General features: G+C 41.0%; 1 protein-coding gene across 6 annotated transcripts in view; it reads right to left on the reverse strand.

Moving 5' to 3' along the window:
• PALD1 (phosphatase domain containing paladin 1) overlaps positions 1 to 20,769 on the reverse strand; it is a 222,902-nt gene that overhangs the window by 188,670 nt on the left and 13,463 nt on the right. The window contains exons 1-2 of one of the 6 annotated variants that reach the window (XM_059729908.1): positions 16,980 to 17,164; positions 16,286 to 16,332 (exon numbers count right to left, since the gene is read on the reverse strand). The exons of 4 other annotated variants lie outside the window; for them this stretch is intronic. The gene's annotated coding sequence lies outside the window, so the exon portion shown is untranslated. Of the gene's footprint in view, positions 1 to 16,285; positions 16,333 to 16,979; positions 17,165 to 20,769 lie in introns of those variants that run through there. One more of the 6 variants, XM_059729907.1, reaches the window with a different exon arrangement.

The following is a 20,769-nucleotide window of genomic DNA, read 5'->3' on the forward strand; positions in this document are numbered from 1 at the left end:
GGCACTCTGGCCAAAAAACATTTTGCCTACCCCTGGTGTAGATGCTCCTGATGTTATCAGTAGATATTCTTCTTTCTTGTCCTAATTTATGAAGTATAAAGGCTAACAGCCCCTTCTCCCTTTGACATATATGCTGACAGCAGACAGGGAACCAGCTAGACAAGTCAAGGGAAGACATTTTGTTTCATGCTCCTGCCACCATTAACCAGGGAAGTTGGGTATGTAAAAGAAAGGAAGAGGGTCAAAGGGGAGGGCAACCTCAAAGCAATTAAAAAGAGGAGGGAGCACAACTTAAGAGAGGTCTAATGAGATTACAGGAAGAGTTAAAATTGTAAATCTACATGTACGCATCAGATTTTCTTAAAGAAGGTTTTACCATGATTACAATTAATGTGTCAATTATTATTATTATAAGTACACTAATCTTGACCTGCCAGCTGATTCTTCTATTGACAACAGCAATGAAAAAAAATCTCTCTCCAGGAAAACACTTAATCAGTTTAAATCACAGCAGCTGCAAACACAAACGTACATTCATGTTGAACACACACACACAAATATGATATAAAAATTGCATTTTAATAGTTGTGGTGATAGCAATTACAGAAGGTGTTTGTACAACTTCCTTCATCCAAGGATTGAAGAAAAACCTACTCAACAAACTAGCATTCCTAAAATGTTAACTGTAAATATCTCTAAATTGTTTTCTGCAGTTTAGATTTCATGTTGAAACATGCTAAGTATTACCATTAAAACTAATGAGAGAGTTGCCAACAGAAATGCATTATTACAGGGCTTTCCTCCCTAAAATGATAGGAGTTTGAGTCTCCTGTCGCTCAAAATTGTTATGGCAGTTTGATACACTGCAGATTTCAGTGAAATGGCTCTTAGATTACATGGATTTAACTAAGATCAGAATCAGGCCCACAAATGTATCTCAGATACTCAAAATGGCTTAAGACTTAGAACTCATGGAGCTACCAAGGACAAATGGTAATATAATGTTCTATCATACATGCAAATATGCTGTATTTTACTTTAGAAATATCTTATTGTCAACACCAAATTTTATGGGGAGTCAATGCCAATTTTATTGGCACTCAATAAAATCACCTTAGTACTAACAGCAAAATCCACCCCACCTGCATAAAGCCTGACTCTCCATACCAAGTAACAATCTCATCCTTGGGATCTTCTGTTCTGCATGTGCTGCATTCCTGGCAACTTGTATAGTTCCAGGCTACTGTGACTAGATTGTTCTTTCAAGCCTGTTGTATTTGTAAAGTATGGCATTTATCCATTTCAAATTTTCCTTGTTAAGCAAAGGTCTGGTCTAGCAATGTACCAGAGATAGGGGAAAAAAAAAGGTTCTAGAAAGAAAATTGGAATATCCTTGAAATAGAACATAAAAAAAAAAAAAAAAAAAAAATCAAACCTTTTCTTTATTATTTTCCTTCACTGAATCGCTACATATACACAAAAGAAAAGAAAGGGAAAATGCAGCCACTAACCACTATCACACCCCCTCCGCCCCTGCACCAGCATGCCCTAATGTTATTTTACTACTTCTAGTTAAAAGAAAAGGAACACAAAATTTTTAAAAACTAATCACATGCTGATTTCTCTTTGTTGGTTTGCTGCAGAGCTTCCTCTTTCTACAATGAGGCTTAGAAGGGACGCAACCTTAAATTTCTGCTGCTTATGTTGTTTGTTTACTTGCACAATGAAAAGAGAATACCAAATTCCAATGAATTGTTTTCCCATGTGCTGACAGTATTGCAGTAAGCGGGCTGGGAACATACTACAAGAGAATATATTTCTTTTAAAACCTCTCACTATCCATGTATACACATGGATACAAATGGGTACAAACATATAATATATAGTATTAAAACAAAACCTAAAGCCTAACAAAATATTTCCATATCACATATGCGTGCCCACACGTGTGTGTCTGCGCACACATGTTTATATATAGAAATATTTTGTTAGGCTTTCATTCCATCCAGGAAGAACACACACCAACTGCAGATGCTTCCTCAGCCTGACAAAGAGTATTTAAACCTGAAAGCTTGCTAAGCAGAATTTTTTCAACTATTTGAGTTAGTCTAATGAAAGATATCAGATTTATCCAAAGAACAATGTCTGCTTATGTCCTTAGACCAACACGGCTACAACCTACACCCTTATTAGGCTTCAGATTTTGTTTTAATAATATAATATAGATACATAGATATGAAATACAAATTACCAATGGATAGTGAGAGATTTTAAAAGAAATATATCCCCTTGTAGTATTTACAGCCCAGTTAAGGTCTAAATTTTGTCTTCATAAAAGTTCAGCCTACAAGCAAATTGACAGTCCCTTTCAACCTTGCCCCTTGGAATTTCACGGCCAAATTTGAATGTTCCTCAAGGTATAAAAGTGTATACATCTTTTGCCCCAAACAAAAGTACATCTACTTCCTTGTCCTCTGATCCACCAAAAAACAACTTTGGGATGTAATTTATTGCTTCCCACTCAAACTCTGAACTAGCAAGAGAGAGCGCTTCATGCTTCCAGAATGCTCACCCAAGGTGACAGATACTATCTAGACTGGAAAAGAGAATAAGCATTTAAAGGGCATTTAAAAATGCTTAAAAAACAATACTAGGATCCTTTTCTAAACTGTCTCTCTGCACAAGAGCAGCCTCTCCTTTTGTCTCACTACACCAGTAAATCAAGATCCAGTGCAATACCTCTCCACCCCTCTACATTGGTTCCTCCACTGAATCCAGAGTACAGTTTGAATTCTCTATCCTGATACACAACGTCCTCCCAGGATCTGACCTGTATTACCTGAGAAATCCCCACATGAGCATAGCCTATCATGACAGCTACATTCCACTGGAACAAGCAGGGAAGTCAGTCAATCGGGGAAGCTGATGAGCGCAGAGAGTGTTCACAGGACCTGGACCCAGACTGTGGAATTCAGAGATAACAATGATCCACTTTCAAAGCTAAAGGCAAAGCTCCTCCCCGAGTTGTAGGTCTCCCTCAGTAAATGCTTCACATGAACACACACAAATAAAGAAGCCCATTAAATTAATCAAGTTATATTGTTTTCCATGCATGGAAGGAAGAAAGAAATGGCTGGTGTTAAAAACTTTAGAGGTACTCAGTTACTGTGGCAAAGGGGCCATATGAACACCTATATAAATAGATCAGACATTACTGTGGTTGACTATAACTGTGGTTCTTAACATTTTTAACTTCAAGAGATGCATTGGAAAATACGAGCTCTTAGTTTTCACTTGTTTTTTCACTATAGAGAAATAATAGAAGCAATTCTTCTACTGTAAAGCTCTCAGAAAGACCACAACAGGCCAGAATGTTTTTAACACTATGAATCCCTATTTGAAATCTCTGGATTTTTTTATGAGACATCTTTGCACACCTAACAGTGCTAACATTGAATGGCACCCCACAGCACCCATAATAGGATCTCAAGGCACCACAGGGTGCCATGGAATCCTTGTTGAGAATTACTGGACTAAGAGGGGAAAAATGGTAAACAGTGCTCCTTACAAAGGGGATAAGGCAAAAGCAAAATTCTGTGGAGCAGGAGGAGTTAGATACCTTAGAACAAATATCGGGCCTATTACATCATACACAATTTAAATGAAGAAAATGGCATTTGCTGAAAGGGATTAATTTTGGTAGCAAGTTAAATGCTCTTTTTTTTTTTTTTGTGCTCAGATATGTACCTTCTATTAATGCCACTCAGCCAGGTGGTTGCAGGTTGAAAATTATGGCTTTGTGCTTCACAGACCACCACCACCACCACCCCCCGGTTCAAAAGGATGCAAGCACATTATGACTATTGTGCCATCTGCCTCTAGCTAAAATATAAAATAAGGAAGAAATAAATTTCCTCTACCACTAGGACATCTACATAGAGCACAGCAAGAACCCTCCAATTCAGTGATTCAGGGGTGCCTTCAGAGCCTTTTAAGGGTACTGCAGGGTGCCATGCAATGTTAAGTGTGCAAACATGATTCACAAGGTAGACAAAGAGGGTGCCTATACATGTGCATAGAGGCTGCTCTGACACACTGCAATTGCTGCACTTCAGCAGACTCCAGTGTCACATGGATCGGCATCCCCGTGGTGGGGGTGCTTTAACTAAAACTTGTTCAATGAGCTTTAGTTAAAGCATCCCCAAAACCAGTTTTTCAGCATGGGGACACATACACATGATGCTTCAGGCACTTTAATTAGAGTGGCTCTCTGAGCTCATGTAGTTAAAGCACCCCACCCTGCCTCCTGGAGAATATGTATAAACACCCAGAGGTTTCAAATAAGACTTAATAGTGTTAAAACCATTCTGACCTACAATGGAGCTCTTTACAAAAGGAGAACTGCTCTATTATTTGTCTTACTCATATTCCAACTAAGAGCTGGCACTTTCTGGGGGATGCCTTGAAGCTAAAAAGGGGTGTTTTAAAGCTAAAAGTCTTGAAAGCCACTTCTCTGAGTAATACTGCAGCCACTGGTGCCACATTCCCCACTACATTTTTACCCAAGAAAGGTAGAAATTATTTTGTAACTCCCACTTTATCATATCATCTCAGCTGCTTGCTACACTAGCATTTTTCTCTACTCCCAAAACTCCCATTGCTGCACAACCATCACAAACCTACTGCAGACTGGTCCCTGTTTTTAAACTGCTTACTTAACAGCAAGCCTAGCCAATGTAGCGATTCCAGCACTGGGAATCTGCCTGCACGAGGGCTCCCATGGTGGCTGCTGCAGAGTGTAAATGGGATGGGAAAAGTTCAAGGAGACAAGGCTTAGAAGAGTATTGGCCATGGACGCAGGAATAGTCACCTGTGGCAAGTTAACCCTTTATTAAAAAAAAAGAAAAGAAAAAACGATGAACACCTGATGCAGGCCCATCCCAAGAAAGGCACATTTAGCCCCAGACACCCAACACGGACAATCTTCTCATGCTTTTGAGCACCTGCCTTTCAATACACAGACTGCTCATTTCTCACACCTTCAAATGCTCTGCCTGTTCTTTTGCAAATAGCTGCCAGAGGACAATTTGCTCCAACTTTATGCCTCAAGCTCAGTCTGCGGGCTGTGTGATAAACCAGGGTAAGAATTTACAGCACATCAGCTGCTCTGCAGCAACTGTCTATGTGCACATTCTTACCCAGTGATAAATGCAAGTAGCTTGTTCGTCAACAAAAGTGGGGGCTATCTTGCATTTACAGTGGGGTAAGAGTTTGCATATGTGATGTTACCACAGGGGAGCTGATTTACCATGAGTTTACACTCTAGCTCCCCTAGAAGTAATTTGTACATATAGTCAAATCACTAATCTATAAAACTATTCCCAATGATGCTCACTATTCTAGGATCATATCAGCTTTTCTCCCCAACATCAGCGTCTCACTCCCTCCTCCCCCAATACTATTCACTGGTGTGAAAAGGCAATTTACTCCACGTAAAGGAGAAGGCCTCTTCCGCAGTTACAAAATCACAAGGAAAGCACTAGCACTATAACAGTGCTTCTGCCATGGAATATGACAAAAAGAAATCTCAGCAAATCCCCCTGGCCCTTCATCTCTCATGTTCTCCACTGGTTGTTCTGAGTTGCAGCTATGGTATTAAAAAATGCATTAGAAAATAGCTCCTATTGTTGCTAGCTTTTGTTTTTGAAACTAGGTATTCTAAAAACTTTCCCTGAATGCACTCTGCAGAACAACCATTTTCCACCCATTCTTTCCCTCTCCCCTCACCAGTGTAAGAACAGGCATCTGCCAAACTAAAGCCATCATTTAGAGAAACTGCAGGAGCTTTCATAAAGACAAGAACAGGAACTGCATCTGCAATAGCGACAGCCACATCAAACCTCCAACACAAACATGATGAGAGACTGCACAAATGTCTGAGACAGCTTCAGTCAATCATACACAGCAACCTTTTTGAAAACTGATGCACACTGGTTTTGCAGCAATAAAAAGGCAGAGAAGTTAATCTAGCTCATTCCCTTGTCAACGAAAAAATTCCCCAGGTGATGTTGCACCAAACTCTCTAATCTATTTTATAACAACTACAACACCAGGGACTGCATGAAATTCAGGGGCCAGTGACTAGAGTCCAGAAAGAAAGAATCAGCAGCTCCCAATCTGTTGCTGTCTGTTCCACTGACTACCAGTAATTCCACTGACTGTGGCACGCTTTATAATCCATATCAGTCTTCCCAGTTGTGCAACTACATTTTCATATTTGAACATGAAAAGTACCAAGTACTGTCACTGGTGGGAGGGCAGATCCAGGGGAGACAATGACTATTGCATAGTTTCCTCAAGTTTTAGACACCTGCTGTCAACAGAACCAGTATGGTAGGGAGTCTAGTAATTGGATTATAAATCATGACTCTTCTTTTCCCAGCATCAGCTCTGTGTGACTGTGGGTAACTCCTTTCTGCTGCATTCTGGTCTATAAATTAATACTTCTGTATGTCACAGGGACACTTTACAAACCTGTTCAAGTTTTCAGAATGGCACATTATATATTGGTACAAAATATCACTCCTCAGATCTCATTTAATTGGAGCTGCACTGATATGCATCAACCAAGGACCTGACTCATCTCTCAATAGCAGAAACCTATACCAACAAGATATTAAGGGGGGAAATGCAACATAATGAATTGTTTTCATTAGGCAATTTTTTATTTTTTTTTTTTAAACACCACCCCCACTACTACCACCACCATCTGGTCTTTGGGGAGTGAAAGAACAGAGCAACAGCTTTTTGTAAGTGCTGTTTCAGCCCTCAGTAAATCTGTGCCTATCTAGTTCTCATCTGCCAGAAATAAATCACTCTCTTCAGAATTACATAGTGCAACATCCCCAAGGACCTTCTGTTTCTATTGTCTCAGTATGCTCTGGATCCCATTATCTCAATCTAGCTCCACTCAACTACAGTTCTCAATGGGGTGGATTTTTTCCCTACTTGGTGCACGGCAGCAATAACAACCATGTTACATGAACTGCAGTCCATCTGTTGCGGGACAGATGCCCAGTTGTAGATTTGCTCTCCAAAATTCCTCTGCAGGGTTTTCTTGTACTGGGACAGAAAAAACTAGTGTAAATCCTTAGAATTTCCCCCTTATATCAAATGAGACCAACATATGATGGATCCTGGGCACCTGAAGCTACAAACCTCCGGCAACTATTTGTGCAGAAGCACCCGAAGATCCTAGTCAGGAGAAGGGTCTTGATACAAGATCATTAGAGGTAAAAGATCCTTAGACCCAAGAGTTCCCTATGTAAATTAAACCACAACCTAGTAGGAGATGTAACAAAAATCTTGGAGAGGGGTCAAGAACAGCAGTGATGGGATTTGACCATCATATGTCAAGCCCTGTGCACAACTTAGGAACACATTTTTAAAGAGAACAAGAGTGTGTTTAATTAAAACAGACATGCATTAGCAAACAGCACTGGCCCTGCTGCTTTTCCTATAAGCATCATGAGAGGTTGAAATAATTTTTTTAGGTCTGCAAGATCCAAACTGCTTCATGGCAAAAGTTTCAAAGTCCATCAGACAGACCACCACAGTTATCAAATGTTTTGATATGATATTATGCCATGCAGTCTTCAGGACCAGGGAAGATACTCAAGTTCCAACATCTAATGGATCCTAACCATCTCAAAACCTATTTAACAGAACACCTCTTTTGATTATATTGATTTGTAGGGATGTCTAGAAAGTTCTGACCACAAGTGGGACTCCATTATACTAGGTGCAGGACTGATAGAGTGAACCATGGTGTCCCCAAACTGACGCTTACACTGTGCAAGCTTTGGCAAAAGCAAATTATGCTATACTATTTGGGGCCTTTTACTGTATTTTTCATGTATTAAAATCCTTTGGCTATAGACCAGCAATACCTCAAAATATACTTATTGTTGCATCTGCTTTTCAATAGGGCACTGTAAATATCTGGAATGTCTTGTGTTCGGTCAGCCGAGATGTGTGATGGTCCCATGAAACAAGATGTACGAATGTGTAGCCTGCTGTAAATGCCTCAAACCCTGTGCCCAATACCTTGAATTCTATCAGTCTAAAGAAAACATGGAAATATTAAAAGATTACAAAGAAAATTACTTCAGAGCTTCTGAAGCCACAAGGAGTAGGTTAGATATGCACTTCCCTGGCAGCACTGTAAGGAAATATATGACGCTTTGGATCACAATCTTGAAGTTACTGAAGTTATCATTAGCAAAAGTCTCAGTGATGTCCTTTGTTATGAAATACTAGAGCTTCTTAGAGTTAAGCTTTTAGTCTTTTATGAATGACTTTTAAAACAGTGGGGAACTAGAGTGTTGTTGCTGTAGCCATGATTGTCCTGGAAATATGAGTCAAGAATTTATGTGGGTCACACCTCTTACGGGACCAACTGCCTGATTTGTAGTCCAGGGCTAAGTACAGACAGTCAAAAAGCCTGAGGCTGAATCAATTCAATCTTCACAGGTTAGTCTAAGCTGCAGAGATTGAATCAATAAACAAGCAAATAGACATTCACTTTTGATTTCAGAAATGCAGCCACTAGGGATGCATGGATAGATATTTTTTGGATACTGATACTGATTTTTAACGAGCTAGATAGGCCAATACCGTTCCGATTGCCAATATGCAGCCAGGCACCTTGAAGAGCAGCATCTAGCTGGTAAGTCTGCCAAGGTAGAAGAGGTGGGGGGAGGGACAGGGCACAGGGGGACAAAGGGAAGCTCCCACAGTAAGGGAAGGAGTGGGGCTGGGGCAGGGGCTGCACAGCCAGGGCAGGGTACAGGATAGAGCTATGAGCAGCTGCCTCGTCCCCAGCCCGCAGCTGCAGCCCAGCCCACACAGATCCAGGGGTACACGCCCCCCACCACCTGGATGAGGCATTTGCAGCTCTGTCCTGTGCCCCTCCCCATCCCGGCTGGTCAGCACCTGACCACATTTCCTAATGAAATTAACTTTACTTTTAACTTCTCACTGAAAACACTAAGGCATTAGATAACCATACTTATCCAAAAGCAGTGTTAATCTAGATGGCCAGAGAACAGGGTAAGACCAGCTTCCTCTTGGGCATGAAGCAGACTATTTTCAGGGAAGACCATGTCTCATCATGGCTCTGGCTCTACTGGAATACCAACAAAATAAGCCTAAACAAAATGTTACATACCAGAAACAACCCTTCAATAAACTAGGTCTTTTTTGACCTAGAGATGAGGAAACACCCAAGCAAAACCTAACTGCTAAGTGCCAGTTAAAGCAACATGAAAAGCTCGTCTATATAATATTTGGCCCAGAGAGCACATAGCATATGAAAAAATGCATTTTTGGAAACTGAAAGCTATGATTTTGTTCTATTCCTAGCTAACCACCATGTCCTCTCCTGATTAGAAAGTTCTGAAAGCAACACGATGGATCAATTTACAAGCCACGCATGGTCTTTCCACATTACTGCTGTGCATGCAAAAGACGGTTGTTTTTAAACAGGGTTTTAAAAAACCACACCTTCTGCAAAGCAAATAAGCTTCCTTTCTTCCTCTTTACGGTTTTTGTATTCAGTAATGGGAGAACAAAATCTGACTCTCTCTTCATCTCTGTGAACATTCAAAACAAGCTTGTTAGGTGCATTAAAACAAGGGCCGTGTTTGCATAAATGACACAGACTAAAATAGACCAAGGAACAACAAGGACAAGTTTCCTCGCTTCCAGAAAGGCTAGCCCACCACCACCTGGCTCCTATGGCTACACAATCATCCAGGATAGGGAAGGGGGGGGGACAAAAAAACCAATTTCATCCAATACTCTTAACTTTACAATGCACTCATGAAAGAACTATAACGAGACAGTTAAGGAAATGCATCTTTCTATGTTTGTTCCACTTGGTGCCTAGCAGCTATGGTACATATAACATCTCTCATGAGTTACACATGACAAATCATAACATGGCAGGTGTTAAACCATTTTACCCCAGATAAAAATGGCAGATCATCCATAAAGCTGCCCACCAAACTTCTCTGTGGGGCAGTAGCATCCCACAATAATTTTAATGTATGGCCAGTTGGCACAATACAATGCAACATCTGCCAAGGGTCTTTACACAGTGCCTTTCATTTGGCCCATTTAACTGTTTTATCAATGGCTGCCTCAGGCACTGCACTTCCACACAGTCTCAAACCCAGTTACTCACCATTAAGAGCAACAGAGCTAAAACTAAAACTGAAGTGGCAGAAGCAGGTGACTGCGTAGAAAAAAAAAGGAAGAGGCACCAGTAGGGTACAAGGAGGTACAGCAAGGAGCAAGGTACTGCAAAACCCTTGTATATATAGCTTGGTTACAGAATAAGTCTTCTGAACCTTTACATTTTTTTTAAAAAGGCAACAAATGATGCACCACTTAAAATATATTCCCCTTTCTCCCTTCCCTCCACAGAGAAGTACTCTACAGCCCACTATGCTAGACTGTGTTGTGCAACAGAGACCATGTTCTTTACATAGGAACAAATTTAGTGGACTGTTTATCTATCACAGGCATTACATGTATATCCTAGGATCACAGAAGAACAGGTATGGTATTCTACTGCACTGCCTAGAAATAGTAGGCGACCATACAATTAAATACAAAGAGTCGATGCATGTCTTTAAAGGGGGGGATGCATAATCTTGACTTTACCATTTGCTGACTTGAGTGCTTAACTTCACGATTGGCAGGTAAGATTCTTTGAGTAGATGTGATATCTTTTATTAGACCAACTGAGTAGTTGGCAAAAAAAAGTTCTTAGCAAGCTTTTGGGCGCAATCACCCTTCTTCAGGCATAGGGAGTCTCTCAGTTGCTGTACTCAGTTAATTACTCAGTTGGTCTAATAAAAGATATCACGTCTACTCAAAAAACCTTGCCTGCCTATGCCATTAGACCAACAAGGCTGCAACCAAAAACCCAGTAACTCCACGATTTGAGCTTGAGAGGCTGCAGCTCAGCAGTGGTTGTCAACCTGTTCCAATTCAAAGCCCTGCTTCTCTTCCCCATAATGTTTTTGGAATGGGTTGCTTCAGAAACTCATTTCACTCCTTTTTGACTACAGAAAAAATAATAAAGAAATTCTTCTGCTGCAAAAAACTCAGACCACAGTAAGTCAGAATATCTTTTATACTAGGGGCTCCTATTTGAAATCTCTGGGTTTGTCTTGTGAATCACATGTAGGTGTTTGCCCATCTCACAGTGCTAATATCATGCACCAGCCTTAAAAGCACTTTACAGCACCCCACTTGGAAATCACTGCTTTACAGCATCAGAACACCACACTGGAGCCTTTAGCATGCAATTTCCTTTCTTTACGTTAGATGCAGTTCCTTCTTGAGGAATGGGGGAAGGCGGAAAGTGGGCTTAAAGCTCTTCTTTTTATTCTCTTTCTTTCTTCACTACTTGAATAGGAAAACATTCCAATAGCTTTCCATTTCCACCCAAGGTGTAGTTCTAGCAAGACCATTTCTGGCATTACTACATGAGCATGTGGCAGGAATGGTGTTCAAAGGGACACCATCAACCTAAACATATCACTTCTGTCTAAAAATGTCCTGGCTGCTGTCAAGACAATCAGGACTTAAGATCACCATAACTACAATTGAAGATTTTTTTTTTCTATTTTTCTTTTTTGTTTCAAGCACAGGCAGTCTTCGGACTTACAACACAATTGGTTCCTGAAAACAATGTCTTAAGTCAAAACATTGTAACTTGGAACCAATTTTCTCATAAGAAACAATGTTATAAATGGGGGAATGGTTCCTGAACCAAAGCCCAATATTCTTTTTTCACCAAAAATACCCCAGAATTTTGTACTCAGTCAATTATAGATGAGTAATATAGCTACATTAAGAGGCAGACAAGGTTCCTTGGGTGAATAAAAGATATCAGATTCACCCAAGGAACCTTGTCTGCCTATGTCCTTAAACCAACACGGCTACAACCTACACCCCTGCATAGCTACATTAAGGTATTTAATACGATTGTTATCTACAATATGATGTGGAAGGACTTCTTTGAGGTGACTTTGCTGGACTTTTTGAAGGGTTCTTGGCTGGAGTCTTCTCAGGAGCCTTGGCTGCAGGTTTTTCTGGACTCTTTTCTGCTTTGTTAAAGAAAGTATCCAAGGAAGTTTGGACAGATGTTCTCCAGAGAAATGAGCAACGCAGCAAATTGGTTTGCTGGAGTGGCATCACATCGGATCAAGCATTGTAAAGTTGAAACTGACTTCATAAAGTTGAAACAGGGTATCAATTTATAAACGTAAGCGCGAAACATTGTAACTTGAAACGTTGTAAATTGAGGACTGCCTGTATTTGACAGTGCTTTGCTTCCAGTCAGTCATTTACATTCTTCCCTTCTATGGTCAATTTCCCCTTTTGTCTCTGTCCCCAGCATAGGAGAGAACAACATATGTAAAACAGAAAATGTGATAACAAAACTGCAGAAGTAGGAAAACAAAGGTCCTGAAAATCCCTGCGGCTCCTTTGTTAAAAACGACTAGATTTCAAGTCAAGTCAACTCTGACCCTTTCAAAGAGCAAAACTGGGACTCTGAGATGTGGTTCCAGTCCAGGCTCTGTAACAGGCCAGCCACATAAATGTGGACAAGTAATTTTTCAGAGGGTCCAAATCTCAACAGCTCAAACTTCCATTAAGGGAAGGCAGTTAAACACACACACACACACCCTCCAACCCCTCCCCCCCGCCCAAAAAACCAACCTGTTTTCCTACTGGCAAAATGGAGACTCACTTACTTGCTAAGGGATATAATCACACTATGTTATTGTTCATAAAATACTGAAACATCCATGTTTGAGATACACTTAAGCAATGCAAGATATTACCATCATAATTATCATACCTATATGCAGATCTATAGGCAAGGCTCCATAAAACAAAGATCTCAGGCTGCACAAGTTGAACCCTTCTGTCAAAAATCAAAGCCACCTTGCTGGCCTAAACCTAAGACCAACACACCCCAATGGATTACTTTGCTTTGTCATGTCATGGACAAAGACACCTGTGGCAGTAAACTTCCCAAGCAGATCACACTTAACATACCGGGTGTCTGTACCACAAAAACCTCTACCCACACTAACCATTAATCTTGCCAGGGTCCCACACTCTTCTGTCAGAGACAAATGCATACTAGATATCACATGCATTATTAAAAAAACACAAATAAACTTAAACAAGCTACACTGTGCTATTTAAAGGCCCAAGAAGCACAAATTCAAGTCAGTTTCTGCACATCAGACCTTGATTTCACTGAAAACAGACTCAAAGTCAGTCTAAAGAAAGAAAATGACAGATTAATAAGTATCCTGTGTAGGACATTTTGATCTGATGCTTTTTAACAGCAGCTCTCGTCTTCAGCCCAAAAAACAGAGCACTTTTTCTCTCCTATCCACGGACCACTAATCCCAGAACAGGCAGAGCCGAGTCATCCTGGAAAGCTGAAAATATTTTCTAGCAATTCTTGTCATGTTGGAGAACAGTAAAAAAAATATGGTAGATCCAGGATGCAAGAGAGCAGCACATATGCCCATGTTATTTCTAACAGCACGTTAAAGCAGGGAATGTTTACAATGAACTTCAGTCCAACACATTTAGGAGCAGGGATGGTGTTGTTAAACAGTGCAGATTTACAACAGTGCCTGCCATTCAATGGAGAGTCTCTCTCTTGCAGGCAGGTTAGGTAGCACTCCCTTTAATATTTAAGAAGCCAGGATGTGTACTGCCCTCAGCAAAGCAAAAGCTCCTATGGGGCTGTCATTTGATTTTGCCTTAAAGTAAGTTTACAAAGGATGTACCTTTTAGAGCAAAGCAGTTCTGTACACATGCTGGTGTCATACAGATGTGCAGTGCTTATTTGTGTGAGTGGGTGTGCCTTAGACTGCGTGTCTGCAAATGGCAGTGAATGTCTATGCCAACTGCAGAGGTTAAAACCACACTTCCTATCTGGCCGAGCAATTTTAATCAACATGCAGTAGCCTGTTCAGAGCCTCATTTTTCAAAGGCATTGGGCAATCACAGCTCCCACTGACTTTCAACTGGTGCTGCAGGTGCTTAACACATCTGAAAATCAGACCCTTGCATTTGGGCATCTTAAATTTCTGCTGTAAACATAAATGAAAGGTGTCAGTTTTCTAGTCACGCGGCATATCTGTCAGCCCTGTTTAGTTTAATGGAAGTGACACATGCTCTTTGGGGACCACAAGAATGGAAAAATTCCAAGCCATCCAAGTTAACATTTAACTGGCAAGGATCTTTAAAGGCAAAGCCAGGCAAGTGACTAAATATTGCACCCCAGTTTTCAACCCTGCACACCCAAACATCAACTTTAGGTACTGAGCACTCAGTACAAGATTCAGCTGCCATAAAATTGAGCTTGCAGCATAACATATTTTCCATCTGTACCCAAGTATGGGTTCAGAAGAACAACAACAACACTCATTCAATGCATATTTCTAGCATGAAATTCTTGTTCTGAGCCATCCCTACTGCTGAGGTAGCATCCCTCCTTGCTCACTACCACACCCAATTTATTCTTGTGCTGTCTGGTACTTAAATCATGAAGGAGCTGGGAGAGGAGGGAGGTGAGAGTATTTTTCCCTTTGGGGCAGAAGATATACAAATACCTTTCTTCATCTTCCAATTTGCTAATTTCCATTCTGGCTTCTCTCTCTTTTTGCTGGCTAGGTCATTACTTCCAGCTAAGTGAACAGGACACTCTCTTAAAATCTAAGGCCAAAAACACTTTGTTAATTGTTCAGCAGTGTCAAGCCTTGCTATAACTTGTTCATGCTCACTCCAAAGTATAGGGTCTAGGACACATAACAGGGCAGTTCCACTTCCATTTAATACAGCTAAGCAAGACAAAACTAGACAGGCGATTAAAAATTTACTCCCCCCCCAGACACACATGCATCCCCTATTCTTAGGGATGTCTAAAACTGATGAAGGCAACAGGTAGAAGAACAGAGGGACAAGCTCTTTCAGATCATAGAGGTAAATTCCAGTTGTTTCATCACTATTGCTTTTCTGACTGAGTCATAGAAAATGCCCTCAGCCGCTAGCAGAATGGCAAAACAAGAAAGGTAACTAGGACTTGGACCAAATCAAAGGTCTTGGTTCCCCAGAATGTTGGCCCTTAGAAGCTGTTTTATTTCATGTAGTCTATTTGATACTATACACCTACCCCTATAAGGAAATACAGCCCACAGAAAAGCCAATATTAGACTGCTTATAGCTAAAATACAGTTGACACAAACACCTACTTAAGACAGAAGTGGTCAAAATAAGTATAAAACTATTATTCTGTTTGCGTTTATACAGTACTTTTCATCAGCCTCTACAACTCACTACATAAGTGCATGCACACATGTGTGCACAGTTCTTTTCTGTAAAGATTTCTAAACTTTTGAGTCCTGTTCTCAGAGGCACAGAGGATCCTCTCCTCCACCACTGCTTTCTCTCATTCACTGCCTGAATTGCCACTGCCACTCTCAAGGCACTTGTTTCACAACCACCGTCCTTTTGTCTGAAAAAGACTAGATGCAATTCCCTTCCCAGCCTGTCACAGCAGGTCCTTAAATCATTCAGCAAGGTCAGTCTTGGGCAATGCCAGATATCCTCTTCCCACTCTTCACCTCCATGACAGGATTTGATTTTATTTTACATATCACAAAGTACATTGAGCCCAATGGTCTTCCTCACAGCTAACAGAGACATTAAGGCTTTGCATTTTATTAGGCCACCTTTTTCAAAAAGAATCTTACACACTGCAAGTTTTTCTGCTCCACCACAAAGAAAGGAAATATTCAGATTCTCAAAAATACTAGGACAAGTTCTTAAGAAAAGAAGAATGGGAAAATTCCTCAGTCCCAGGCATAAGAGTGGAAGCCCTGTGGTTGGCATCACTCAGCTATGCTGAGAAAGCTGGGAAGAAATCCTTCCACCACCACAGACTACAGAAATAAACTGGGAAGCAAGAGTGGGGAGAGTGGGAATTTTCTTGAAGAAAAGGCACAGTAAGAAAGCAGGCAAAGCAAGATGTTAAGCCCCAAGCCCCATTGAAAGCAGAACAGCAGACAGAGCTGCAGCATTGTACAAAACCACAAGGAGGAAACAAAAACCCGAGGAGATAGGGGTCCAAATATATGCAACAGAAACAACAAAAGCATGCACAGAGCCACAACAGTACCTGAATTCCAGCAGCTCCAGAGGTCATTCAGTTTCCTCTCTGCTGTACTGGAGGGACACAAAAAAAAAAAACCCGTAAAAGTTCAAAACTTCAGACAACAGCTTCTCGGCACAGGTTTAAGAAGTTCCTCTTGCTCTCCTTATAACTTTTCCGGACAATCCACTGAAGGCTCCCAGGGCAACAAAGCAGTTAAACCCATTATTTGAGGCTGATTCAGGAGCCAGCAGCAGAAGCAAAATCTGTAAGAGTTTGTTGTCAGTGATCAAGCCCTACTTATTGCCAGCAAAAATAGCCGGGTGGAGCAACAGGAGCTCGCTCTGCTCACGCACTCTCTCCGACTCTGAGCAGCACAGCCTTGACTGTCTGTATGCAGAGGATGTGGGGGCGGACTTTAAAGAGGGCCAACTCTGTGGGCCTCTCTCTGCCAATCAAAGGCCTGCGACTCCTGGCAACCGCAGCACACAACCTAAACTCAGTAAGTGGGGACTGCCACAGAAGGACTAATTCAATATAAACCATGCAGACGAAAGGCTTGCAAACAAGGACCTCCTTTTCTTTCCTGCCCTTACTCCCACCTACTGGGCAAGACAGCACTGTACCTTTCTGAGAGAAGGAGCACAGGGAAATTTTAAAAGCTTGTTTAGTAAAAAGTGTTGAGCCTATAATTTCTTACCTCTGGGCTCTTTGATATTACCTGCTTTTCATGCTGCTCATTGGAAGGGTCCTCAACTTCTCTGCAAATGGAGCAGAGGAGTCACACTGGAGAGCAAGAACTGCTTATTTCTCCTCCCGACTCAAAAAGCACAATAAAACAGCCCAAGAAAGCAGGTCCAGGATGCAGAACCAACACGTTCCTGACCTAAAACCAGGCTCCAAAGTATATGTTTAAAAAGGGCAAGAGGCCACCAACTTTCTGGACTCCTGCAATATCAAAGACAGCAAAATCTAAGCACCTTGCAACTGTACAACTGAGTTACACACTGCAATTTCTTAAACATTTAAGCAGAAAGGACGAGATGAGTGATCAGAGCCTAGCCATTCATGCCAGAGGCTCTGGAAGCAACCCAGCAGTGGGAAAAATATGGTTGTTAAGCAAAGAGATCTTCCCCACTGATTATACAGGAAAAAATTATTCCTGCCCCCATACTCAAACAACTTCTGCCAATAAGAGGAACTGACTATACTGAATAAGTTAAGAGTAGTGAGGTATCCAGGTTTTAGTTGTATTGGTCTAGAGGAAAAAGCAATCAGAGCACATAGTAGAGATTATACCTTTTATTAGACCAAAAAGATTTTTTTGCAAGATTTTTTGTTGGTCTAATAAAAGATATCTCTACTACGCGTCCTAATTGCCTTTTCCTCTAAACCAACATGGCTACAACCTGGATACCCAGCACATGGAAGATATCGAATTTTAGCCAATTTTTTTAAATTAAATCTTCATAGTTTCCCAAGCAGGAAGCAGCTGGGACCACCCGAAACCTGAGATCCTGCTCCTGCCTTTGTTTCAAGGTCATTTGCATCATTACAAATCCTCACAGGAGGTGAGAAGCTCCATACCAGCTATGAACTGACTACCCAGAGGAGTTTTTCATCTATATTGACTCCTTTGTGAAATCCTATGAAATATGAACTTTCATTTCTACCCAGGAGAACTTTTACAATCTTTTCTCCAATGCCTGATGAAGGGTGTTTGTGCCCAAAAGCTTGCAGTTAAAGAATTTTTTTGCAAAAATCTTGTAGTAGAGATATCTTTTATTAGACAAGTCTTGACAGCCTTTTTTAAGAGTAGTGAAGATTTTGAGAAGTTAGCACTATGTATGCTTGCTGCTAATTTTATAGCATTTCTCTGGGCACTTCTCACTGACTTTGAAGAAAGCTAACATGATGTCCTCTGGCCCTCGCAGAGTTCATTTTTAATGCATGTTATATACCTTTTCCCTCCCCTTTGCCTGCCTTGTTTCTTTAATTTATCAATTCTTCAGAGCCTGGAGTGCTTCTCCTCCTCTGTTCAGTCCCTAGCATGCTAAAAATATGATCTCAATTGATCTCTAGGAATTTCTGTTACACAAATCACTAATAAATTGCTCATAAATATGTTTACACATTCTTGCTTATCTATAAAACAAAGTAGTTATTTCTGTAAAATCTTCCTTTTATACCAAGGAATCTTACAAAGGCATGTAAGTAAGAGAGGGAAATACATCTTATTACAATGAATTCAATGCAAAATGTGTCTAGCTATAGCTGCAGCCAAATTTTAAAGGGTCAAAGATAAGACAGGGTCTATCCATCTCCCTATTCCCCACTACTTGTGCATCATTCACTGCAGCCATATCCTCTTTTCTAGAGAACTTGCCTCCCTCTTTCTGCCACCATTCCTCAGAAGCTTTTTTAATGTCCCCAACCAGCCAGCCACCTATTCTCAAGTTATTTCACTTTAATACAACATATTACAGACTCTACATGTGCTGCCAAAGGCTGAAATATAAAGTACTCAGATGTTTTTCAGAGGTAGATATGATTTGCCCAGAATGGGCAGGACCCTTAGAAGACAGCCTGCCTTCAGAGTCTCTCCTGCTCTCATTAAGGAAGTTTAATTAATTTCAGTTACCCCATTAAATAATTACCTGTTTTAGTTCCCAATCAGAACTTTCGCTGCAGTACTGCACAGGACAGTTCTGTACAGTGACTGTTTTGAGACATTCTAGTCAATGGGGATCCCTCATGTGTCCTGTGAGTGTATGATCTGGCTTTTTGGAAAAGCCACATCCACTGGGATTATGTCCATGCCTTATGCCCTCACATAGGAATACAAGGAGGCACAGGACACAGAACAGGTATGAACCTCCCCCATTTTTTTTTTCACAATTCAATGCCTGTGACAGCTTAGAACTTCTAAAAACCAAGGAGGGCAAAGCATGGCATGCACACTGATAACACTTTGAGAAACTACAGTTACTGCCGTGTGCGTGACCTTTCTTCTTTAAAGTGTTTTGTGTGGGTCCCACCATAGATGACTGGCAAGCAATGCCTCCTCAAGATGGTGGGAATGAGGAGCTATAGGTGCATCCTCTCCCAAATCCAGCATCTCATCTAACCACTGTGTCAAATATGATGCTTTGGACTAAGTTACTGGTTGCTTTGTTGATATCCAATCATGGCACATCAGAATGTGTCTTTTAAACTCTAGGAGAGCAAGCATTGTTTTTCAGTGGGAGAGGTTCGGAGACTGACTGGTAACCAAGAGATGAATTGTGGGATATGTCAATGCTATTTGCAACAAGCCATCCTGGTCTTAAACACCCAGTCATAAACCAGAAATTGATAGGGCCCCTAGTTTGAATGGATGATTAGGTTCTACCAGTGTAAAAAAGCAGAGACTAGAATGCATCTATTGTATATAATTTTTTATCTTTTGGTGTTAACACAATTCCAAGACAATGACATAATTGAGTGGCTTGGTTAAGCTAAAAACCTGAGATTTCTTTTGGGGATGTATTTTGGATGTGCTCTTAGCACCACCTTGTCCTTAAAGAATATCATACAGTAAGTTTAAGCTGCAATTACTTGAATCTCACTCTCTCTTCCCACTGAAATATTAGCAATTAAGCAGATCAACTTCAGAGAGATATGGAACATGGAGAAACCCAAGAAAGCCCCATGAGTCTCAGAAGCCTTATACTGAGGTCCCGGGTACAAGCAGATCTTCCTGGAAATGTTGTAGCCCTGTAACAAAAACTTTGATATTGCAGTGTGAGAGAAGATGAAGCATGACTGCACAGGTAGCTGACAAGCTGAAAGCAGTGCACGGTGGACCTTAATAGAGCTGGATGAAAGACCCGACTGTCTAAGAAGCTGTAAGTAGCCAAGTAACTGGTATAAAAGCCTAATCTAGGGCCAGGCTCTTTGGGTGAATCTGCTATCTTTTATTAGACCAACTTAAATAGTTGGAAAACAACTATTAAGCAAGCTTTCGGGTTCAAAAACCCTTCATCAGGCTAAGGAAGTTTCAGCAGTTGGTGTGTGCTCTTCCAGGAGCACACACCAACTGCTTGCTTAATAATTCTTTTCCAACTATTTAAGTTGGTCTAATAAAAGATATCAGATTCACCCAAAGAACCTTGTCTGCCTATGTCCTTAGACCAACACGGCTACAACCTTACACCCCTGTAATCTAGGCCCAGGCGTTTTTAGACAACTATACTAAGAACCTCTTCCATTCTGAAGAATACTTCTTCCTGGTAATATTTTCTTACTCTGTATCAGGATTTCCAAACCCAAAAAGGAACAGTCCCTGTCCATGGTGCTCAGCCATTCCACAGTGATGCTGACAGTTATAATGGCTCTGGATTTTTGATGAATACATGTCCACAACTTTCAGGGTGTCCCCCAAGAGCTTCCCCTCCAACAGGAGGTCTTCATTGTCATCCTGTACCTTCTTCCACATCCCAAAACCCAAGAGCCATGAGACACACCTCATG

The sequence above is a fragment of the Alligator mississippiensis genome, chromosome 6, assembly GCF_030867095.1.
Source record: "Alligator mississippiensis isolate rAllMis1 chromosome 6, rAllMis1, whole genome shotgun sequence".
Taxonomy (NCBI): domain Eukaryota; kingdom Metazoa; phylum Chordata; order Crocodylia; family Alligatoridae; genus Alligator; species Alligator mississippiensis.